This window comes from Hibiscus syriacus, unplaced genomic scaffold (assembly GCF_006381635.1).
Source record: "Hibiscus syriacus cultivar Baekdansim isolate YM2019G1 unplaced genomic scaffold, ASM638163v2 tig00111213_pilon, whole genome shotgun sequence".
In the NCBI taxonomy this organism is placed as follows: domain Eukaryota; kingdom Viridiplantae; phylum Streptophyta; class Magnoliopsida; order Malvales; family Malvaceae; genus Hibiscus; species Hibiscus syriacus.
Window position 1 is genome coordinate 2,329,978 of NW_024063022.1, and position 18,974 is coordinate 2,348,951.

The 18,974-nt window shown below is 37.1% G+C and overlaps 1 pseudogene; it reads right to left on the bottom strand.

Annotated features, from left to right (window-relative positions):
• Positions 1 to 733: 733 nt before the first annotated feature.
• On the bottom strand, positions 734 to 18,345 carry LOC120156092 (annotated as a pseudogene).
• Between the last annotated feature and the right edge of the window lie 629 nt (positions 18,346 to 18,974).

An 18,974-nucleotide genomic window follows, 5' to 3' on the forward strand; every position in this document is an offset into this window, starting at 1 on the left:
TTAGAAATTGATCATAGTTTGAGGATGTCTATTACAATTAACCCTTATTACTGTTGTACCCAAACAAACTAACTAATGATTTTGGAGGGAGTTGTTTGCGCTGGCAAGTGGATACCCATTTGAATAAAAAACCCAAAGGTTCTTTAATATGTTTGGTTCATTGCTTATGGAACTTTTCTTCTTTGACTTACAATCTAAGCCATTGCCTTTTAGTTCATTAGGAATCATTAAAAAAGACTTTTACTGATTAGAATAATCCATTAAAATTTAATTTTTAATAAATTTATTTAAATAAAATATTTTACCAATTAAAATTTTTTAAATGTTAGTTACGTCATAACACAAATAAATTATAGATAGATTAATTAAAAAACACAAACAAATCACTCCATAGTTTGTTACAAATAAATCTTTAGATCACTGAAAATGAAATGGATTTATAATTTTTTTTAATGATTTTCTTATTGGGTAAATGACACCACAAGTCATCCAATTATCAGTAGATTACAAATGGGTCGCCAATTATTATTAAGATGATCATATTCTTAAAAATCAAAGTGAATTTTACGATAACATTTGGAATTTGTTCTAATATATAGAAGAGAAATCTCCCAAATACAACAATGCCTATTTATTTGTCTGAAGTAGCTCCACGTCAGACGGTTTCTGTATGAATTCAATACATAAAAATTGCAATAGGAAATTTATAAAGCAAAAGGGAAAACCAACACATGTATTGCATAAGAAACTAGAGCCTTGAGGAGGTTCCTCCTGCTACAATTAAGATCTCTCCTGTAACGTAAGAAGCATCTCGGAAGCTAAGAAAGCAGCCGCGGCTGCTATTTCTTCAGGTGACCCAAGTCTTTTCAATAGTGTTATGTCCTCAAAGGATTTTTTCTGCAACAAAAATCCCGATCCCAATTTTAATGACATACGAGATGAAATTTTTACGTTACATTAACATATATAATGTTCTTTCAAATCATGTCAACTTACCGTGGCTTCATTGGCTGTTACGAAAGTCGCAAACCGTGTCGGTACGAAACCCGGAGCGATAGCATTGACTCGAACATTTGGCGCCAACTCAGCTGCCAGAGCCTAATAAAGAATCAACCAACATAGCCAGGTTAGTATTATCATTGTGTAAACTATGCAAAATTTGCGCAAGTCCTGAATGTGTGTGTAAAAGAGAGAAAAAACCAACCTTAGTGAGACCAAGAAGGGTTGTCTTAGTAACCCCATACATGGCCATAGAAGGCTGAGGTTGATAACCACCGTATGATGATATAAAGATAATCGATGAACCTTTCTTCAAATGAGGAGCTGCATCCTGCATTATGCAACCAAAACAGATTAGCTTCACATCAAATAAGCTATGGTAATTAAGGATACTTTGTTAACCTTAATCATCTACTTTCCATTACCTGCAGAAGAAGTATGGATGCTTTGACGTTTGTTTCCCATAGCTTGTCCAGGATGGATTCTTTGGTTTCCAACAGGGGCACGTTAACAGGATTTACAGCAGCATTTGATACAATCACATCTATTTTCCCATATTTCTGAAACCAATTACCCAAAGGATTCAACATTGTTGCCAAGAGAATTGCGTATTAAATCTTATCAGCAACAAATAAGAGAGAATTGGCCATCAAAACGGGTTAGACTCGGACCTTGAACGTTGAAGCTCGAAAATGACCCATGTTTTAAACATACCTTTAGATCTAATATTTTTGTTCAAACCCTCTCAAATTTCGATCAAGCCAAATATAGATGATTAACCCAAGCAAACTACCAACCACCAGTAGAATTGCCAAAAGCGATGAAGACGCTTTACATGGGCAGGACAGGGTCAAATTCTCACATCAAATGGAAGAGATCAAAAGGAAATGTTCGAGTTCTCAAGTTTATTAATTTCTTTTTTGTCCAGTGGTTGATACTGGAATTTAAGATTTTCATTGACTAACCTCGACGGTTGTGTTTATTAGATTCTTCCGTTGCTGGGCGTCTGATACATGACAAACGATTCCCAGAACATGTATTCCTTTAGCTTTAAGCTTTTCGACGGCCTCATCCACGTTTTTCTACAATTACACCGCAAAAACATAATCAACATCCATCGTCATGTTCAAAACAAATCAAACAACCACCAATTTCACCACAATTTTTTGCAAAGCAAAACAGCAGGCGTTTTTCCCGAAAAATCACCGGTGACCGGTATATTTACCGATCTAACACCGGTCATATTATATTTCCCGATCTAACACCCGTAGCAGTAAAGCGCGCTCTCTGTCTCGCGCTATATACTGATTTGGCGCCACATGGGGTATAGTGCTCCCCCTGTACCGCGCTATACGCTGACATGACTTACACGTGGGTATAACGCGGCCCCTGATCCGCGCTATATCTATTTATCTGACACGTGGGTTTTAGAGCGATATAAGGGACGCACTATACCTTTAATTACCCCCAATCCTCCCTATAAATACCTCTATCCTCTATTACTTTCGTCACACTATATTTTCTCAAATTCTCTCAAATACTCTCTCTATTTAAGGTATATTTTATAATATTTTTAATATTATGTATTTAATTTATTTAAGCATTTTACTAATATAATTGTTTTGCAGATATATAATGGAAGGCGGTCTACTTCGCTTGGATGGAAATCATATATCTCGACAATTTGCGGATACGGTAACATTTTAACGTTTTAATTTAATTTAAATTATTTGTAATAATGTTGATTTATTTAATGCATGATTATTAGATTAAGAATTAATTTGTGTAATTATTTAATTTTAGGAGAAGGATCGTGTATTAGATCCTTTTATTAGGAATCTTAAGTTAGTGATACTTAGCCGTGTCTTGCTGTATTTAGTAGAGGTTGGATTTGGTTACATAGGTAGATATCAGGGTCACTGTAAGATAAAACCAGACCTTATTTCTGCCTTAGTAGAGCGGTGGAGGCCGGAGACCCACACATTCCATCTTTCGTGCGGAGAGTGCACGATTACACTTGAGGATGCTACTATGCACCTAGGGCTTCCGGTGGATGGAGATGTGATATCAGAGATCTCGCAGGGTTCCTGGACTACTTTATGCCGGGATAATCTAGGACGTTTCTCGGAAAGTTTTATCTGAGGTAGGATACCGTTAAATTGGTTAGATGTCAATTTTCGGGAGTTGAGCGCAGACGCCTCTGAGGATGAAGTTAAGATGTATGCAAGAGCATGCATACTGCAGTTGATAGGAGGGTTGCTGATGCCGGAAAAATTGCGCAACCTAGTTCACTTCATGTGGTTGTGACATCTTAGCGACTTTCGTCTGGCCGGATCATTCAGTTGGGGCTCGGCAGTTTTGGATTTGCTGTACAGGGAGATGTGTGGAGTCACTGACTACAGGCGTAATGCTATCGGCGGATGTCTCCTGCTGCTGCAGTCTTGGGCATGGTATCGATTGCCTTTTTTATGTTCCGTTGTGAAGAACCCATTCGTATTTCCACTACTTCTGAGGTAATTATAAAACTGATTTTGTATATTAATAATTTTTATACAGCGTGTAATAATGTTTTTCCTTGAATAGGTGGTCTGCTGATAGAAAAAATCATCAGGAGCTACCTGATGATTTAGAAAAAATTAGGGTGCTAATCGATCAGAAGGCTGGCACACATGTATGAATTTTAATGTTTAAAAATCGATTTTAGATTATAGTTATATAATTAGATTATTATTTTGATAAAAAATTATATAATATTTGTTTTAGTTTGAATGGGTGCCATATTGTACTGATGATGTGAGGGCGGTGAGCCCACCTGAGTTGAGGGGCCCATTAGATATTGGATGGCGATGGTCCCTCTGATCTGTTATGCGACCGTCGAGTGACACTCTACTGATCGCATGCTCTGGCAGTTTGGTTGTTTTCAACCAATTCCGGAAGCACCTCGTAATATGGACGAGTTGCATAGCTTAGATAGACGCGGCAAGACAGATACAGATTGGCTAGTGAGGCATCATGAGTGGGTCGTGTTGTGGGAGGATCGACATCGGCGCCTTCCCCGTAAAGAGCCCATTTTACTTGACCTCTTGAGTGTTGCTGAAGGTTATTATGAGTGGTTCAACAGTAACGGGAAATCGTTTCTGCTTCCCGAGGATGCACGAGGGCAGACCTTTCCGCGACGTCGACAGAGACATTCACCGACACAGCACCATCGTCCCCTGACTCGTGGGCGGAGAGCAGGTGCTTCCGGTTAATCCTCAGCTGCACCAGCAGGACATTCACAGCAGCCACCGCAACCATTTATGATGTCGCAGCCATATATGATGTCGTCGCCTTTCCATTAAGAGATGCCGTCGCCGCCGCCTTCATATGGTTTTATGACCTCATCGCTGCCACCATCACAAATGACCCCTCATAGAGGCTATTATAGGTCTATGTTTGTAGATCCAACTTGGGGTTTATATGCTGGATATCTGGCGAGTTCAGCCTCATACCCATGGCCGCAGCACAGACACCTCCTGTACAGTTTTCACACTCAGCGATGTCTGGGTTTTATGAGTTTTCCCAGTTTTCGCAGGCCGGTGGGATAGCCAGTCATACACCTTCAGGGTCCTTATTCTATGGAGGTGCTTCATCGTCATCAGCTCCTCATCAACCTAATGTACCTGCTCAGGACGACTACGATGGTGATGATGATGATAGCGAGGAGTCAGAACCAGTGATACGAAGAAATCCTCCTCGAGATCGACAGCCACCACCCTGTAGAACACATTCGCATCGTAGGCATCGATAGATTTTTTTTATTATATTTGTATTTACTTTATTTTGTTAAATTGTAATTTTTTATTATTTCTCATTTAATACTTACTTTATTTTGTTAAATTTGTTGGACTTTTTTTAATGTATTTCAGTTAATTTTGTTTATTACCATTTAATATCAGTTATTGTAATTTGGTTATCATTTACCATTTAATTCTTATTGTAAGTTTGTTGTATTTAAAATTATATTCAAATACCAAATTGTTATTAATTTGATAAAATTTAATGATTGTGTTCATTTTTTAATCTTCATCAGCGATTATCGAATGACATTAACTTGAAGTAAATGCAAATTAAAGTACAAGAATTATTATTTGATAAACAAATACATCATTTCCTCATCAATTTTTACTTGATGACAACAGAAATGGACATGTTTTTCTAGTGTGTCCTGGGTTTCTACAATGCCCACATCTTCTGTCTTGTCTAGATCTTTCTCGAATATCCATATCGCAATGAATTCAATTGGATTTTGGACGACCACGCTCCCTCAATAAAGTCAGATTTGGTACAATCGGAAGCCAATCTTGAACCTCATCAGGGTCTTTTTCATTATCTATGGGGGAAACTCAAATTCGTATACCTTAAAAACTTCAGATAGTAGGTATACGGGATCCACAAAATAGTTATAATCTTGACGTGTATGCGAGCAAGCTGCTATCACATGAGAGTATGGATACTTCAGAGCTTGAAAAAACCCGCAGTCGCACGTTCTATCCCTTAGATTTACTCTTAACAACACAGCTTCAATCCCTTGAAGAGGTCGCGGCAACTCTGTGACACGAAACATTTCATGCCTTCTAGAGAAGCTTGTTACAGACATTCCATTTGATGCAACAATTTTTTTCTGTAGATCTGCAACTAATCTAGGGTGATAGACATGGTCGCCTTGCATCCAGGTTTGAGCTTGTCCCCCAAGCTTCGCAAAAAGCGCCCCCAAACGAAAATATGTAGTTTTTACAAGCCACTACAGGTAAGTGACGTGCACCCTTTAAGGTTGAATTGATTGCCTCAGTCAAGTTGGTCTTCATGTGTCCATATCGATATCCACCATCATATATGTTCATCTACATTTCTTTATCGATGAGGCTGATGTAATCGTATCCTTCCTCGTTCTTCGCCCGTAAATCTTGAAGCATTGATTCAAACGTTCGAGGAAGTAGTTCGTAACCTGATCAAAAAATGTATAACTTACTAACTTGCTTTCTTTTCAAAATTAAAACGATTGAAAGAAAACAAACTACATCAGTTTCACTTACCCATGCACACAATAAATTGACGCTCATCATTCTTCTTGTACCTTCCATGATAGTTCGCAACAATGTGTCGGAGACAATACCTATGTTGGACAAAGGGTGGTTGCCACATTGAACCCAAAGACTCCATTGCTGCTTTGATCCCAGCTCCGCGATCTGAAATGACACAGATGTTTTCCCTCGTGATAACATGCGCACGTAAATTTCGGAGGAAAAAAGCCCAAGAATCTGTATCTTCTCCTTCGACAAGAGCAAAAGCAACTGGAAGAATGTTGCAATTGCCATCTTGGATAACTGCCAATAATAAAACTTGCTTGTATTTTCCATACAAGAAAGTCCTGTAGATCTGGACCACAAGCTTGTAGTATTTGGCAGCATTAACGCATTGTGGGTAACTCTAAAAAACCCGATAGAATTGGCTTCGATCACGAAGAACTCGATCATTATAGTATGCATAGGAGGTTTCGAAGTCCACAATTGTCCCAGGATTCAACATCCGCACTGTAACACCCCCAACCCGTATCCAACCCAGATACGAGTAAGAGATATTACATTGACTTTTAAAACACAACTCTTACAAATAATAGCAAAATACTTGAACTTATATCAAGAAAAATATAATAATATACATATATTAATACAAGTTTATCAAAATACTCAGAGCATACACAACTTAACCCTTTAGTTACATGCCAACATCCCTTTTCATAACAAAATGACCTACTGATTAAGTTGCTTCTGATCTGATAGTTGCAGGAGTAATGTTGTTCAGCTGTTTAACCTCGATCGTCTACTTTATCGGATCCTACGTGTGAAACACTCACACGCTAAGTCATCGACTTAGTGAGGCAATATAATAATAATATCGATAAATATAAAGTAATTGCCAAAATAAGATGGGTTGTAATGATAAGATGTATGTAAACAATGCAATAACCAGAACCATGTTTCTTACACATATACTTATCAAATTCACATTCATAAGTTCGCCTTAGTAAGTTCATTAGCCCATGGTACCATACAGAGAACCTAAGGTATGTGAGTATTGTGAGGGGTTGCACTATGCTGTCACCACAGCTCATATAATTGCACCTAAGTGCCACGTAGAATTGCACCGGAGTGCCGCGTAGAATTGCATCGAAGTGCCATATAATAATGTCCATAAGGACCACATATCATTCCTTAAGAATCATATACATATACTAGGGATCAAGTATGTGTCTCACCAGACTTCACACATATTCCAAAGAATACATATATGTCCCGAAGGACCACATATCATTCCTTAAGAATCATATACATATGCCAAGGATCAAGTATGTGTCTCACCAGACCACACACATGTTCCAAAGAATACATATATGTCCCGAAGGACCACATAGACCCTCTACCCTTGGCATGCCAACTATACCTATAGTTCTCATTTACATAACATGGGCTTTCACAATTTATCTTATTTGTATCACGTAGACATATTATTTTCATACCTTTATCACATAACTCATATAACTTTTTCTTGCATATTCATGTCCCATAATGCATATGGCATGGATTCATGTCATATATCATAATATGAAATACTATCATGTATCAAAATATTGAATCTAGACTTATAACAAGTCTAGAACTGAATAAAATACAAATTCATGCGATGCATATGCACTCACCTAGATTTCTATGTCTTTCCCTCGATTGATCCTACTTGTTGATGGTTTTGGAACTCGTTTAGGCTCGATATCTATATAGAATTCATTGATACTTATTAGTATACTAATTAATATATTCTAAACTATCATTTCTTAGGCTAAAAGAAAAGCCATTTTCATCTTTTAATGGAGGTATGCATCGATGCACTACACCAGCATCGATGCATAAATCCTATTCGATGTTTGTATTTAATGGGGATGCATCGATGCAATCCTTATGCATAGATGCATAAATCCTATTCGATGTTTTCTTTTTAAATTAATGCATCGATGCACTGCATGTGCATCGATGCACCTTAAACAATTTATGGGATTTATCATCGATGCATCGGTGCACAATGAATGTGCATCGATGCACATTGCCCAGAATTGTCATTTTAGCATGAAAACCTCTTCTTAGTCTACTTAACACTTTATATTTCCCCTCTTTATATATCCTTAACTTGCATACTCTTACTTAAACTAATTATTATCCATTCCATACTTTTGAAACTTAAAAATCCAATTCTCCATGTAGAATTTAAGAATCTAACCCAAATTCCAACATGTTCTAATTTGAATTCTAACACCTCATACTTCTTAGTTAGCTTTATGACAAGTCAAATCCCACTTCTAATTCTTATTAGGAACTCTAATCCAAGATTTCACTTTTCTACTTCCTTTCTTTGATTCTTCATATTGTCCTCATCTTATGGTTTTAAGATAATCTAAGCTTTCCTTAAGCTTAGTTATCAACTAAGGATCAATAAGAAACCTTAAATTCATCAAGAATTTAATCAACAAGAAAACTCACCTTTAGCTTGGTCTCTCGATGGAGAAGAAGAAGTGAAGAAGAAGAGAAATCTGGAAACTTTTGTTCTCTTCATTTGCCTTCCACGTGGATTTAAATATCCTCATCTAATATTTAATTATTTCCCCTATTAAAAGACTCCTTTACCCCTTTAGTTCTTCCTTCTTTGTTAATTGATCATACACAAAACATTCGCATTAAATCTTTCAACTATTCAATTTATCTACTTTGGTCACTGAATTTTATAATTTCACAATTTGATCACTAACCCGGTATGGAGGATGTTATAAATCTCCATCCCTTAAAAAAATTCATCCTCAAATTTTCATTGGATGAACAAATGGGGATATTGAAGTCGCATATCTTCTTCACGTTCCCACGTAGCTTCTTCTACTTTGTGATTTCTCCAAAGAACCTTGACCAACAGAACTGTCTTACTTCTTAACTGTTTGACTTCAAAAGCCAATATTCTCACTGGTTCTTCTTCATATGTCAGATCCGATTGGACTTCTACTTGTTCTGGTGCAATGATGTGAGAGGGATCGGACCTATATCTTCGTAACATGGACACATGGAAGAGGTTATGGATCTTCTCCATTTCCAGTGGCAAGGATAACTGATATGCCACGGGTCCTATTCTCTTAACAACTTCATATGGCCCAATGAATCTAGGACTTAACTTTCCTTTCCGACCAAAACGTAATACTTTCTTCCAAGGAGATACTTTAAGGAAAAATTTATCTCCAACCTCAAACTCAATCTCTTTTCTTTTACGATCAGAATAGGACTTTTACCGATCAGTGGCCACTTTGAGGTTATGCTGAATTTCTCGAACTTTTTGTTCTACATCTTGAATTAAATCCGGACCAAGAACACTTCGATCTTTGAGTTCATACCAATTTAATGGAGTACGACATTTCCTCCCATATAATGCCTCATATGGGGCCATCTTTATACTAGACTGATAACTATTGTTGTAAGCGAACTCTGCCAGCGGCAAATACTTTTCCCATGATCCTTTGAATTCTATTACGCATGCTCTCAACATATCTTCCAATATCTGAATAGTTCTCTCTGATTGCCCGTCAGTCTGAGGATGAAAAGCCGTACTAAAGTTTAAACGAGTCCCCAACGCTCCATGCAAAGATTTTTAGAATCTAGAAGTGAATCGAGGGTCTCGATCAGAGACTATGGAAACAAGCACTCCATGCAATCTAATAACTTCTCTAATATACAGCTCTGCATATTTTTCCATAGAGAAATCTGTTCTAACTGGGAGAAAATGTGCTGACTTAGTTAATCGATCAACAATTACCCAGATTGATTCTCTTTTGTTCGGAGTCAAGGATAACCCCGAAACAAAATCCATCGTAACATTTTCCCATTTCCATTGAGGAATGACAAGCGGTTGCAATAATCTTGACGGAACTTGATGCTCAGCTTTGACTTGTTGACATATCAAACACTTAAACACAAATTCAATGATGTTTCATTTCATCCCTGGCCACCAAAATCGATCCTTCAAATCCATATACATCTTGGTTCCACCCGGGTGCATCGTTAACGGATTACAATGAGCCTCTGTTAATATTTCTTTCTTCAAGTCGTCATTGTCGGGTATTACAAATCTTCCTTTACAATATAGATTTCCATCTGACTTAACCTCAAAGTCTTTAATATCTTTGCTCTTTACTTGCTCAATTCTTTTCAAACACGTTTCATCTTTACTTTGCAATTCTCTTATTCGTTCCAACCATGTTGGTTTAAGTGTTAACTCTGCACAAAGACCACCGTCTCCCGTTAAAGATAATCTTGCGTCCATAGCTCGTAAAGCTGCAAACGTCTTTCTACTCAAAGCATCTGCTACCACGTTAGCCTTTCCGGGATGATAGTCAATTATCACATCATAATCTTTTAAGAACTCTACCCATCTACGTTGCCTCTAATTCAACTCTTTTTGAGTCATCAGGTACTTCAGACTTTTATGGTATGTATACAAGTAACATCTTTCTCCATATAGATAATGACGCCAAATCTTGAGAGCGAACACCACTGCAGCCATTTCTAAATCATGGGTGGGGTAATTCTTTTCATGTGGTTTCAACTGCCTCGATGCATATGCTACCACCTTCCCTTCTTGCATTAATACACACCCCAACCCGTTATGGGATGCGTCACTGTATACTACAAAATTCTTGCCAGATTCCGGTTGAACCAATATCGGAATTTCTGTCAGAATTCTCTTTAAAGCTTCAAAACATTCTTGACATTCAGAAGTCCAAACAAACGGTACATTCTTTCTCATCATCTTTGTTAAAGGCAACACTATCATCGAAATATTCTTAACGAATCTTCGATAATAACCGGCAAGTTCAAGGAAACTCTGAACTTCAGATACATTCTTTGGAACTTCCCAGTCCATTATAGCTTTAACCTTCTGAGGGTCCACTCTAATCCCAACTGCCGAGATCACATGCCCCAAGAAAATTACTTCGTTTAGCCAGAATTCACATTTGGAAAATTTCGCATAGAGATTTTTATCTCTGAGAATTTACAAAACTAGCCTCAGATATGTGCTGTGCTCTTCAATGGACTTCGAGTAAACCAGTATGTCATCAATAAAGACAACAACAAACTAGTCCAAATAGGGCTGAAAAATCTTGTTCATGAGATCCATGAAAGCAGCTGGTGCATTCGTTACTCCGAATGGCATTACGATGAATTCATAATGACCATATCTCATTCTGAAAGCCGTCTTCGGAATATCTTTCTCCTGAATCTTCAATTGATGATAACTAGAACGTAGATCGATCTTCGAAAATACCGAAGCTCCTTTTAGTTGATCAAACAAGTCATCAATAAGAGGAAGGGGATACTTGTTCTTGATGGTCACCTTATTAAGCTGTCGATAATCAATACAGAGACACATTGATCCATCATTCTTCTTAACAAATAACACCGGAGCTCCCCAAGGTGACACACTTGGTCGAATAAATCCCTTTCCTAACAACTCTTGCTATTGATTCTTTAACTCTTGCAATTCTTTGGGGGCCATCCGATAAGGTGCCATTGCAATTGGAGCGGTTCCTGGCATTACTTCAATTTAAAATTCTACCTCTCTATCTGGAGGTAATCCTGGCAACTCAGCCGAGAAAACTTCAGGGAATTCTTGAACTATTGGAATATCCTCTAGCCCTTTCTCTATCGCTCTTAAATCTATCACATTTGCAAGAAATCCTTGGCATCCTTGTAGCAATAGCTTCTTAGCTGACATTACTGACATTACATTTGCTAAGGGATTAAACTTTTCACTGCTCACACTTATCTCTGTTCCTCCTAGACTTTTCAGGGTTACCTTTTTCAATCTGCAATTAATATCTCCATAGTAATGGAACAACCAATCCATTCCCAGAATCACTTCAAACTCGTCAAAGGGTAATTCCATCAGATTAGCAGGGAATTCAATTCCCTGAACCTTTATGGGACACCCCTTACAGACTTTATTCACCCTAGCACTATGGCCTAAAGGAGTTGTTACTATAATCTCATTACTCATAGCTTCTAAGGGAATACTCAATTCCTTTACTAACTTACTTGTAATATAAGAATAATTAGAACCCGGATCAATCAGTACCAATACTAATTTATCGTACAGTTGAAAAGTACCTGCTATAATATCAGGGTCATCATGGTCTTCACTTGTCTTTAGATGGTACACCCGTGCGGTTGACCGAACTTCAGGTTGAGCAGAGAATTCAGACGGGTTCCTTTCTCTGCCTCTTCCTCGTCCTCTTTGTGAGGAAGAACCAACTCTTTCAGATGGTGCAGGCTCACCAACCATCAATGGACAATCCTAGATAAAATGTCCGGAATCTCTGCATCGAAAACAAGTCCCAACATCCATCCGACAAGCCCCATAATGGTTTTTCCCACAGTGCTGAAACTGTCTCGCTTGACTCGGAGTAGATCTCCCAACACCAGATCCCACTGACTGCGTCTGTCTAGGTCTTGCCTGACTTGCTCCCCTAGCAGACGATGCAACTGATTCTGATCTAGCTTATGATCGAAATCCTACGTCTCTTCCCCTTTTTGATGGTGCTGAGCTAGAAGAAGCACCCGTTCTCTTTGATGTCTGAACTCTAAAATCCCCAAATCTCTCATTCTGAGCTCTTTCAAGAGCCTTCGCACGATTGATCACCTCTTGGAACGAGGGAAAATTCAATACTATCAGCATCTCTTTCAATCTAGGGCGCAAACCCTCCACAAACCATTCACAAGACTCTTTTTCAGTAGGCACAAGCTTGGATGCAAACCTACTCAACTTGTTGAACTCACATTCATACTCATATACAGAGCAGTTCATCTGTTTCAAATTCAAAAAATTCTGCTTCATCTGTCGAATAAATTGATCTCCAATGTACTTGTTTTTAAATTCATCTAAGAATAAAGACCAAGTCAATTGGTCACTGGCATCCTCATGGTGACGTTCGTCCACCATATTCTCGCCTGACCCCTCAACAACGAGCAGCTCCATCTAACTTCTCCACTTCAGAACAGTGGAGACATCCAACATGATTTTTAAATCATTTAACCAAAGATCTGCCGCAACCGGACCTTCGTCGATTTCTCCCTTAAATTCGGGAGCTCCCAAACCTCTCAACTCTTTTGTTACATTCATCCTTTGAGTTGGTGGAGCAGGAGGTTGAAGACGCGTTAGAATAGCGTCTAACGTTCTGAAAAACATATCTTGATCTTGCACAGGCACTCCTTGAGATGCATGTTCTTCACCTTGCTTGGCCAGGGTAGGTGAATTACTATTTTCAGCAGGCCTATCTTCTCCCGCTTCGCTTCGGGAGCTATTATGTCTGGACATCTAATAAGAATAAACACATTGTTCTATTCGCAAAACAACATACTCATACTATACCAGATCAGAAGTTCTCACTATTTGTTAGCATATATTCCATTTAAAGACTCTATAGACTCTGGTTTATACCTAGAATCGGCTAAACCATAGCTCTGATACCATTAAATGTAACACCCCCAACCCGTATCCAACCCGGATACGATTCAGAGATATTACATTGACTTTTAAAACACAACTCTTACAAATAATAGCAAAATACTTGAACTTATATTAAGAAAAATACAATAATATACATATATTAATACAAGTTTATCAAAATACTCAGAGCATACACAACTTAACCCTTTAGTTACATGCCAACATCCCTTTTCATAACAAAAAGACCTACTGATTAAGTTGCTTCTGATCTGATAGTTGCAGGAGTAATGTTGTCCAGCTGCTTAACCTCGATCGCCTACTTTATCGGATCCTACGTGTGAAACACTCACACGCTAAGTCATTTACTTAGTGAGGCAATATAATAATAATATCGATAAATATAAAATAATTGCCAAAATAAGATGGGTTGCAATGATAAGATGTATGTAAACAATGTAATAACCAGAACCATGTTTCTTACACATATACTTATCAAATTCAGATTCATAAGTTCGCCTTAGTAAGTTCATTAGCCCATGGTACCATACAGAGAACCTAAGGTATGTGAGTATTGTGAGGTTGTGCACTATGCTGTCACCACAACTCATATAATTGCACCTAAGTGCCACATAGAATTGCACCGGAGTGCCGCATAGAATTGCACCGTAGTGCCATATAATAATGTCCATAAGGACCACATATCATTCCTTAAGAATCATATACATATGCCAAGGATCAAGTATGTGTCTCACCAGACCTCACACATGTTCCAAAGAATACATATATGTCCCGAAGGACCACATAAACCCTCTACCCTTGGCATGCCAACTATACCTATAGTTCTCATTTACATAACATAGGCTTTCACAATTTATCTTATTTGTATCACGTAGACATATTATTTTCATACCTTTATCACATAACTCATATAACTTTTTATTGCATATTCATGTCCCATAATGCATATGGTATGGATTCATGTCATATATCATAATATGAAATACTATCATGTATCAAAATATTGAATCTAAACTTATCACAAGTCTATAACTGAATAAAATACATATTCATGCTATGTATATGCACTCACCTAGATTTCTTTGTCTTTCCCTCGATTGATCCTACTTGTTGATGGTTCTGGAACTCGTTTAGGCTCGATATCTACATAGTAATTCATTGATACTTATCAATATACTAATTAATATATTCTAAACTATCATTTCTTAGGCTAAAAGAAAAGCCATTTTCATGTTTTAATGGAGGTATGCATCGATGCACTACACCATGCATCGATGCATAAATCCTATTTGATGTTTGTATTTAATGGGGATGCATCGATGCACTCCTTATGCATCGATGCATAAATCCTATTTGATGTTTTCTTTTTAAATTAATGCATCGGTGCACTGCATGTGCATCGATGCACCTTAAACAATTTCTGGGATTTATCATCGATGCATCGGTGCACAATGAATGTGCATCGATGCACATTGCCCATAATTGTCATTTTAGCACGAAAATCTATTCTTAGTCTACTTAACACTTTATATTTCCCCTCTTTATATATCCTTAACTTGCATACTCTTACTTAAACTAATTATTATCCATTCCATACTTTTGAAACTTAAACATCCAATTCTCCATGTAGAATTTAAGAATCTAACCCAAATTCCAACATATTCTAATTTGAATTCTAACATCTCATACTTCTTAGTTAGCTTTATGACAAGTCAAATCCCACTTCTAATTCTTATTAAAAACTCTAATCCAAGATTTCACGTTTCTACTTCCTTTCTTTGATTCTTCATATTCTCCTCATCTTATGGTTTTAAGATAATCTAAGCTTTCATTAAGCTTAGTTATCAACTAAGGATCAATAAGAAACCTTAAATTCATCAAGAATTTAATCAACAAGAAAACTCACCTTTAGCTTGGTCTCTCGATGGAGAAGAAGAAGTGAAGAAGAAGAGAAATCTGGAAACTTTTGTTCTCTTCATTTGCCTTCCACGTGGATTTAAATATCCTCATCTAATATTTAATTATTTCCCCTATTAAAAGACTTCTTTACCCCTTTAGTTCCTCCTTCTTTGTTAATTGATCCTACACAAAACATTCCCATTAAATCTTTCAACTATTCAATTTATCTACTTTGGTCACTAAATTTTATAATTTCACAATTTGATCACTAACCCGGTATGGAGGATGTTACACGCACCAACCTAAACCAACCTAGAAGTTCATTGTAAGATGCATTCCATTCGCCATGAAGTTTGAAAATGGCATTTTGTTTTGCCAACCAAGCTTTTTTATAGGAGACAGTGTACCCATACTGCGATTGTGTAGTTGAAATCAATACTGCAACAGCTATATGAGAGCTTGTTTTTACCATGGGCATGATGGCTTGGCATATCATTTCAGAGTCCAAGTTGGGATGATCTTGGTTGACCCCTCCAGCACAATATGTGTGATGACCGTTTTATACTGTTAGTTCCCATATGTTGTTTTTCCTCTTCATTTTCGATACGTGAACCATCTAATTGCATCCGTTTTCGCGTCGGGCACAATAGCATACATATTTTTCAGTCGTCGATCAATTGACTCTGGACTGAACAGAATTACGGATATTGTAATTTTTTATAGCCATTACTGCTTCTTCTTTGCTTGAAAACTCCATGCCAAAATATAACTCACCATTATTTATTGATGAGTAATATCCATAGTCAACGAGATGAGACATATCCGCAAATTCTGGCCCGTACATTGCACCATAATCAGCTTCATACATGTGTACAGGAGGGTCAGTTTGTGCCACATTTCCTGGAACTTCATCATCATCGGAGTTGAATTACGGTGATTCTGGGTGAATGAATAGTCCAGTCTTAGCACCATCCGTACCAGGCTCATGAAGCGATTCTTCTGATGGAGATGATGGTTCCCCATGCTCTCCACATTTAGGTCGAAGAACCTACTAATTGCACACATTCCCCTTAAACTGGAAGGCATATCGACATTGAGATCGAAAAAGCTCGCAGTCGAATGCCTCCCCCTGGAGCTTGAAGCCATCGTGTCAAATGGAAACTCCATAGATGGTTGCGTCGATGACATCTCCATATGGTCAAACAAATTTGCAGATGAATGCATTCCTCTTGAACTGGACGCGGTGTTGCCATACGAATTGTTCGTGGACCCACCTCGGTACATATCGTAAGGAGTTGCGAATGAATGTCTCCCCATTATGACATTAAAATCATTACACATTAGTGTAGTCGGGCTGTAAACTTGATCAACTTGTTCAGCCAGCCCATAGTGGAACTTAATGATTAACCCCGAACAGCACGCACTTGAACAAAATGTGCATACATCTCAATAGCGGTGTCTAAATAATTACTTTGAGCTTCAACCATCATTTGAACATCATCATTGTTCGAAAGTTCGAACGATGTGATGTTGGAAATTTGTACTGCAACGACGACATTCTTCTACTACTTCCAACATGAATCTTCCTCCAAATCTTCGTTATCAGCTCCTCAAGAGTTATGTTTCTCTTGAATGATATTTTAACACGCTCATTTGATACAAAAACAACGTCGGTTTCATCTTCTCGAATTTCACCATCATAATAAACAATAGCTGAAAGTCGCGCCATTCTTTGAGTTTAAAAGTACGATAATATTATATCTTTAAAAAAAAAAACTGAAACAAACCTGATTAAATAAATTATATATGAACGAAAATATAACACAATAAATTTTTTACACATCAACATAAATAATTTAAATAATATAATTTTATATTATTACCTGTACCGCAAAACTATTTTGACGTATGCTCCTGCTTTTTAATTTTACCAACACAAAAATTAATTGAAAATAATTAGCATAATAATTTTTTCAAATAATCATAATAAACAATAAGTATAATAAAAAAATTTATAACAAAATTTATAACGAAAAATCGTACGAACTTCTAAATCAAATATGAGAAAATTACCAGAATTATTATTCATTGACAGAGTTGTTGTATTAATTTATAAGTTGAGAGGAGAGATGTGAGGAGATGTAAGAAACTTAACCGGGAGGGAAGGGTATTTATAACCATATAAGGCGCGGTACCTGCACCGCGCTATATGTAATTATTCAGATAAAATGTATAGCGCGGACCAGGGTCCGCGCTAAATATAATTCATACCCAGGTATAGCGCTGAGTAGGAGCAGCGCTATACCCCTACGTGGTGTATAACGCGGATCAGGGGGCGCACTATACCCACGTGTAAGTCATGTCAGCATATAGCGCAGTACAGGGGGTGCGCTATACCCCACGTGACACCAAATCAGCATATAGCGCAGGACAGAGAACGCGCTTTCATGCTACGGGTGTTAGATCGGAAAATATAATATGATCGGTATTAGATCGATAAATATATCAGTCACCGGTGATTTTTCAGAAAAAACGCCGCATATACAGCATAAATCAAACAATCGATCAATACACAAAAGATTGTTCAAACTTTGCTAATCACAGATCTCACAACAAGCATTTACGATATAATTCAAAGGAGATGGAAATTATTAAAAGACCTGCTTGCGAGAGGAGATGACAACCGAAGCACCTTCCAAAGCAAGGCGCTCGGCGATGCCGAAACCGATGCCTTGAGTCGAAGCAGTTACAATCGCTACCTTGCCTTCAAATCTTCTTGCTGCAACCTTGCTCTCCATTTTCGTAAATTCAAAAACAGTGGCAATGAAGACCAAAGAGTTTCTCTGTTCCGTCAATTCAGAAAACAGTGGCGATGAGCTCTCTCCATCATCCCTTTATATACAAGTCCTCACAACAACCACCCCGCCATTATTTAAAATTTTTATTCATTCTTGGATTTATATATTTAACTGTATATATGTCACATCAAATAGCAATTTAATAATAGAACTGAAGAGTCATCGACAACATATTACTGATATATATAATATATATATTATCTTCTCTATTAAATATGTATTTTAATTTTGTTATTTTTCATTTTCAATACAATTATATATTATCTTCTCTATTTTTTATCAAATATATATTTGGTTAAAAAAATAATATAAAGACTTACTTGAATAAAATGTACTAGCTTGAGGGCTTTTTTAACGTATTAATCTAAACTATTTGATATGCGGTGCTCAATATTCAATTTTAAATAATTTTCAAGTGAAAATTCTTATTGAAATTTAGAAATTTAAACGAAACCAGAGAGAACAAAAAAAATGAATTTTAAATAAAAAAGAAAATAACGTTTCGGAATCAATGATATAATAATAATAATAATAATAGTTGTTTAACTATAATTAATGTAACCATTAAAATATTGGGTAAATTACGTATTCAATACCTAAATTATCAATTTTGATCTATTTTAGTAC